Here is an 8,049-nt window from a genome sequence, read left to right as displayed (position 1 = left end):
ATTGTGAAACAAAACCCATTCAAAAATGTGGGGGAGATTCACAAAGAGTGAACTGCAGCTGGAGTCAGTGCTTCAAGAACCACCACGCACAGACGTATGCAAGACATGGGTTTCAGCTGTCGCATTCCTTGTGTCAAGCCACTCTTGAACAAGACACAGCGTCAGAAGCGTCTCGCCTGGGCTAAAGATAAAAAGGACTGGACTGCTGCTGAGTGGAAAGTTATGTTCTCTGATGAAAGTAAATTTTGCATTTCCTTTGGAAATCAAGGTCCCAGAGTCTGGAGGAAGAGAGGAGAGGAACAGAATCTACGTTGCTTGAAGTCCAGTGTAAAGTTTCCACAGTCAGTGATGGTTTGGGGTGCCATGTCATCTGCTGGTGTTGGTCCACGGTCAATGCAGCCGTCTATCAGGAAGTTTTAGAGCACTTCATGCTTCCTGCTGCTGACCAACTTTATGGAGATGCAGATTTCATTTTCCAACAGGACTTGGCGCCTGCACACAGTGCCAAAGCTACCAGTACCTGGTTTAAGAACCATGGTATCCCTGTTCTTAATTGGCCAGCAATCTGGCCTGACCTTAACCATATAGAAAATCTATGGGGTATTGTGAAGAGGAAGATGCAATACACCAGACCCAACAATGCAGAAGAGCTGAAGGCCACTATCAGAGCAACCTGGGCTCTCATAACACCTGAGCGGTGCCACAGACTGATCGACTCCATGCCACGCCGCATTGCTGCAGTAATTCAGGCAAAAGGAGCCCCAACTAAGTATTAAATGCTGTACATGCTCATACTTTTCATGTTCATGCTTTTCAGTTGGCCAACATTTCTAAAAATCCTTTTTTTGTATTGGTCTTAAGTAATATTCTTATTTTCGGAGATACTGAATTTGGGATTTTCATTAGTTGTCAGTTTTAATCATCACAATTAAATGAAATAAACATTTGAAATATATCAGTCTGTGTGTAATGAATGAATATAATATCCAAGTTTTACTTTTTGAATGGAATAAATCAACTTTTTGATGATATTCTAATTATATGACCAGTACCTGTAGAGTTGTCAAAGTTTGCCAGAACTTCCTTGAGGCCAACTGAAAGTCCTTCTCCGTAGCCTCCCATCCCTTCATCCCTTCCCTTTTAGTTTGGTTCCAGAACCAGAGCTATTTGCCTTTGGAGAACCCATGAGGGGATATTGCCCTGGACAACACAGCTCCCAGGTTCACAAGGTCACACAAACGTGATTCTATGGGGGATTAAGGTTTCACTGAGGCAGAAATATGCCGTTCTGTATTTGTTGTGGAGTAGAACAGATGGGTCAGCTCTTTAGGGGGATAAAACAGAAAGAGCTAAATAACTATAAACATTTCTTATGTTGTTGTGTTGTGGATTCAACATTACATTTTGAGTAAACACATTTAAATGCTGTCTTTCTAAAGGAGTTTTAAAATAAAGAAACAATAGCAAACTCAAATGAAAAAGTTCTATCCATGTTACATGTGAAATTTGGATTTCCTCAGTGTAAAATGATGGGAACTAATGAAACCAATCCAGATTGCCATATCTGCGGGCTCAGTTTTGATTGATTTTGATTTGAAGGACCTGTATGGATGTGTGTATATGGCTGATGACCTGCAGGTGTTGATGTATGATGTGCAGTTCCAAGAGATTGCAGAGGTGTGTCTCATCTTCTGACTGGCTGACCGTTGACAGCTTCTGGCTTTTAAAAGACCAGAGCCAAATTTCACTCCGTGTCTTCACTCTCTTGTTGTTTTTCTCAGTAAGTGCACAGTTTTTCAGCTGTTGTGTGGTTTTACCGCTAATTTAAAATGGCTTGTGTGCAGATAAGTGACAGCTTCATGCTGCAGTTGTGACAGTAGTGCTGTGTGAATAGATATTAGGCAGCTTGAGGCTGCAATAATGAAACCTGTAATTACTTGTTAGTAGTAATATATAGTACTGTAATAATGTAATTACTCAAATTCAGGGCTAAGAACAAGAACTCTGTAAGCCTGCCTCGAGAACAGGTTTGACCTTTAAAAAAGCTCAACATGGACACCAGCTGGACAAAAGGTAGTGTTACAGCCTGAATTTCATGCAACGAGTGTTAAAGGTCCCCCAGTTGATTTAATTTGCTAGCTTTGTAGCAATATTAAGTTGGCTCATACCCTGCTGTGAAAAATTCTTAAATGTGTCCGGTAAAAACAGTCAATAATGATTAATCACTAGGTCATTCAAGTCAAACACATTAAATCTTGAATGATGTTGGGGCAAAGAAATCCTTAGCTACAGTATATCAATCTACATTGCCACACTAAGAAGATAATATAACTAGATTAGTAATAACAGCACTAAGAGATAATTGTAAGGTAATTGTGTCAATTTTCTGAAAGAATTGTTACACATTGATTTTCATCCCTAAAATTAACATCATCACGTACTGTTGACAGTGAAAGAATAATGTTCCCGGTCATATTTCCTTGAAATGACTACTAATTACTACTAATTTACTATCTTGTTGTTAGTTTTAATTATGACAATTTGGCTGCACTTATTAGAGGAATATAGAATATTTTTTGTTTATTGCAATTTGCAAAGTAGCAGGATGCAGCTCAGATATGCACAGTAGGGACCTGAGGGACAATCCATGGTAGAAGGACAGCACAGCTGGCTCAGTAATTTGCCTGGATGCAGTCTCTAACTAACCTCTGTTAGTCCCAACAGCAGCTTCTTCCTTTAAAGGGATCAGAAGTCTTTGCATCGTTATGGCACCTGTTCAGACTTCTGAATACCCTAAACACTCACAGAGACTGTTTTCCACAGTTTTCTATTTCTGTGATTTCATGACCTGCTCCAGAAAATGGAAAACTTGCATAATTTCACAAGTCTCACAAGCTCAATATTACATCCCTTTGGTTTACTCCCAGAGCAGATGGCAGCGGCAGCATGCAGGTCTCTGTTGGTCTCTGTGAAGGTGATGTTGTCTGGAATCGGTTCATCTGTAGTAGAAGCCAGAAAATGTTCTTTTCACACATACAGTACAGTTTATGTTATAAATAAAAAATATCTGAAGCTAGTAGACTCAAAGTGGTTTCACGGGGAAGATCACTTTACTGCAGAAATGTCAAACTATGTGCTATTACTACTCTGCAATGCAACGTATCTGCTACACATGACATTTAAAATTCTCTTATATTTCAGAAATACAATAGTACACTGAAAAATGTTTCTCTCTCTCTCTCTCTCTCTCTCTCTCTCTCTCTCTCTTTCTCTCTCTCTCTCTCTCTCTCTCTCTCTCTCTCTCTCTCTCTCTCTCTCTATATATATATATATATATACATACACTGTGCACACCATAGCCAATGTATAATGAATCAAGCATTAAAGGTAATCATACACACTGTCAGACAGTGTAGTCATATTCACAGACATTAGTTTCCTGTCTGGTGTTGAACATTACAAATACAGTGTACTGTGGAGAATCTTAGAAACCTTCAAGTGTGTCACAGTTTATGAAAGAGCATTGTCATGTGATACATGTAATATATTTGAAACTGTCACTGTCTGAGTATAAACTTAAAAACACCAATTTCCACAAACTCATCTACCTGTAAGACTTTTCCCTTGAGAAAACACTTTAGAACAAGTAATGCCAATCTCTGCCAAATGAAACGTGAAAATTAAGCAAAGTAAATTAGCTGTTATTGTCAGGGACTTCAATAAAATAAAACATTCCTCTGGGACAACAGATGGCTGCGGATATACTACAGATGTGGCATAATTAATTACATACAGTGTTGTGACACATTGAATGTGAAAGCATTTTCATGCTGATGACAAATTCTACAGTATCTACCAAGTGATATATGTCTTATTATATAAAGATGGTGGATCTGACGAGAGCAAGAGGTAGGCAGACTTGAAACAGCATGGTCTGGTAGTTGTAGGCTGAAGTGGTTCGTAATGAATGTCGCAACCCAGGCGAAGACACTGGAGTACTGAGGCACAGGAAAAGACAACAGGAGTTACTCAAAGCACAGGAGTAAATCATAAAAACAAGCGACAGGAAAAACACTACAAAGACAATAACCATAGATACACTACCACAGAAGGTTAGCAACAATCTAGGGACAAGTCCCAGGAAGCCAGGAGTATCTAACCAGGATGTTGAGGAATAGATTGGTGTCAGGTGTGCATTTCAGCCTGGTGCCCAGAGTGAAGCTGGTATAGGGGTATACCCTATACTTAAATGTTACTGTTATACGGAAGCCTGTCCTGCCGGTATGTGTGTATAGAATAGAATATAGAATGCACTTTATTGACCCCCAGAGAAAATTTGTCTTACATTGCTACAATCTGTTGCTTCATAACACAAACGTACAAAAAAAATTAATAAAAAAATAAAAAACAACACACAACATAAAATCAGCTTAAAATCAACATAAGATCAACAAGATATCTTAAGACATAGAGAGATATATAGTGGTGTGAAAAAGTGTTTGCCCCCTTCCAGATTTCTTATTTTTTACATGGTTTTTCACACTGAAATGTTTCAGATGAACAAACAAATTGAAATATTAGACAAAGATAACACATGTAAACACAAAATGCAGTTTTTAAATGAAGGTTTTTATTAAAAATGGGAGGGGGGGAATCTAAACCTACCTGGCTTTGTGTGAAAAATTTAATGCCCCCTAAACCTAATAACTGGTTGGGCCACCCTGGGCCATTTTTGCCCAGTCTCTTTCTTATGGTGGAGTCATGAACACTGACCTTAACTGAGGCAAGTGAAGCCTGCAGTTCTTTGGATGTTGTTGTGGGGTTTTTTATGACCTCTTGGATGAGACATTGCAGCGCTTTTAGGGTAAATTTGGTCGGCCAGCCACTCCTGGGAATGTTCACCACTGTTCCATGTTTTCGTCATTTGTGGATAATGGCTCTTACTGTGGTTCGTTGGAGTCCCAAAGCTTTAGAAATGGCTAAAGCCATAACCTTTTCCAGACTGATAAATCTCAATTACTCTGTTTCTCATTTGTCCCTGAATTTCTTTGGATCGCAGAATGATGTCTAGCTTTTAAGGATCTTTTAGTCTACTTTACATTGTCAGGAAGGTCCTATTTAAGTGATTTCTTGATTAAGAACAGGGGTGCCAGTAATAAGTGTGTGGCTAGAGAAATTGATCTCAGCTTTCCAAAGATGTGATAAACCACAGTTGATTAACGGGGGGGGGGCAATCACTTTTTCACACAGGGCCATGTAGGTTTGGATTTTTCCCCCCTTAATAATAAAAACCCTTCTTTTTTGCATTTTGTATTTACTTGTGTTATCTTTGTCTAATATTTAAATTTTTTTGATGATCTGAAACATTTCAGTGTCACAAACATGCAAAAAAATAAGAAATCAGGAAGGGGGCAAACACTTTTTCAAACCACTGTATTTGACTGTACATACAATACGACATTTTAAAAAGTGATGGTCAAAATTAAGGTGCTAGATGTAAAAGTGCTGGTTAAAACTATTAGTTTTAGTGTTCAGCTGCTCAGTACAGTCTCAGTCATCTTAAAAGGTATAGTCTATGCTGCAGTCTGTTGCACAGGTGGTCAATATGTGTTTTCTGGCCGAGAAGATTGTCTATGTGGACAACTAAGTATTTGTAAGAGGACACCTGAATGATTTTCTGGTTTTTGATGACCACTGACTCATGGTCAATCACTTGCCTCGGGTCGAGGACCATCTCCTGTTCTTTTGTGACATTTAAAATAAGATAGTGGGTGTCACACCACTTGATAAAAGTGTCTACCTCACTGTGGTACACAGAAGGGTTCGTTTCTATGTGGAGAAGGCTCCGAATTGCCGTGTCAACTGCAAATTTTATAATTTAATTGTTTGGGTGTATTTTCCTTCAGTCATCAATATACTATGTGAAAAGTATGGATGATAACACAACCTTGTGGGACCCCCATATTAGTTAGTTAGTTAGTTAGTTTGTTAAAAAAGAATAAAACCATTTGATCAGGGCAGAGTTAACATTCATATCATTCAGTTTCTTTAGAAGCAGATAGGGTTGCACAGTGTTAAATGCCGAACTAAGACGAATAAATAAAATTCTTTGTGTCCTCAAGGTGCTTAGAGATAATATGCGAAATACAGAGGATGCCGTCGTCAGTGCTGCATTCATGTTTATAGGCAAATTGCCACTTGTCTAACGCTAGCTGGACTTCTACCTTGAGCTGGGAAACTACAAGTTTGGGAAACTACAAGTTTCTCAAAGCATTTCATTACAATAGAAGTCTAAGCTATGGGATGAAGTCATTATTCACTGTAGCAGAGGGCTTTTTAGGCACTGGTGTTATAATAGACGTCTTCCACAAAGCTGGGGTGGTGTGAGTGTCCAAAGACCGTTGGAATATGGGACACCATGCTGGTGTTAGTTCCCCTATACAGCTTTTGAGCAAAAAAGCTGGCAGTCTGTCTGCACCTGTGGACTTGTTGGTATACACGTTTTGGAAGACACTGAACGCTGGATGAGTCTACAGCCAGCAGGTGGTGTCAGTGTCTGGCAAAGATTATTACATATTGTCCAAGTCCTGGGAGAAGTTTGTGTGTGCATTGTTGTTGTAAATAAATTTACTCTCGTCTCTTTGTCTAAACCTGGCTCTCTTGACACTGGTGCCCTCCAAGGATCAGTAATAGGCCCACTTTTGTGCTCCTTATACTAGAGCTCAAGGCTCTGTAATCTAATCATACAGCTTCTCCTATCACTGTTACATGGACAACAGTCAACTATTACTATCTTTCCCCTCCTCTGACACCATAATTGCAACACGCATTTTACAATGTCCGGCCGACATCAGCACTTGGACGACCTCCCTTTCTCTGTCAATATATCATGCACTGAGGTATTTTTTGCTTCAGTATACTACATTTACCATCAACAATGGCTGGACATCCACATAAGTGCCAAATTTTCCTTTTAAACAAATAACAATTTGCTAAGCTGCACATTACAGGTAGCCTGCTACTACTTGGTTCATCTGCTCTGTGCTGTTTGACTGACCATTTGCTGTCTCTGAATTTGCATAAAAATTACTTGCTTGTAAGTTTATGCAAATGAGCCCATCCAACACAATCCACCAGGCTCAGGAAACTCACAACTGTAAAACTAATCAGTGCTGATCAAATATAATTCAAGATTATGTTACTGGATTGCCTATTTCTCCCCTCAAATATTTTCAGAAATGTATTTTAGTGTATTGTTTACCTCTAATATGAGAACGTTTCTGACCTGGCCAATGTTGAAAACAGCACAATCTACAGCTAAGCACTGCCCAACTTGCAGTTTTGTCCCCACTAGCCTGAGAGTACATTGGCAGGCTACTCTGCGTCCAGATGTGTCCTCCCCGGATTGTGGGATGTGTCTCCCACAATAGTCCAGACGGGCCACGACCAGTTCTAGCAGCCGCATTGCAGCGATGCGGGCACACCCTGTGGAATCTAGCCATTAAAGGTTCCATGTGTAGCCTAAGTTTTAGTGGCTTCTAGTGGTGAGGGTTGCAAATTTCAACCAGCGGCTCACTGTGCATTCACATGCTCCTCAGATGGTCCCATTTCCTGAGTTGTGCAGTGGCGTTTTCTCCCAGAAGCCAAGGAAAGCCAGGCTTCCCCTGTTTTTATCAGACTCTATCATTTCAATAAAAACACAATGTTTATAGTTTCCATAAATCTTATAAGCTGTTGTGGTCATCTCTTTCCCATTTCTCATTATCTTACCATAAGTGAAACAGCACCCCTCTAAATGCTATGCGTTGGATGTGTGGTGAAACACTATATTATACCACCAGCGAGGAGGCTAGGCAGAGTTGGCATCCCTTTGTGAAAAAAAATTAAATGATTAACCAATCAGATGAGGCCACTGTCATGCCACTGCCTAACTGTGATTAGTCAGGATGATGCCAAGGGAAGCCAGCCGCTGTCTGGCTTCACCTCAATCACACCAGTCAGATGAAATAACAGGAGCTGTTAGCAACTTTAGCTGGTGCAGTTATGGAG

Source organism: Micropterus dolomieu, linkage group LG04 (genome assembly GCF_021292245.1).
Source record: "Micropterus dolomieu isolate WLL.071019.BEF.003 ecotype Adirondacks linkage group LG04, ASM2129224v1, whole genome shotgun sequence".
In the NCBI taxonomy this organism is placed as follows: Eukaryota; Metazoa; Chordata; class Actinopteri; order Centrarchiformes; family Centrarchidae; genus Micropterus; species Micropterus dolomieu.
Note: the sequence above shows the minus strand (reverse complement) of the source record.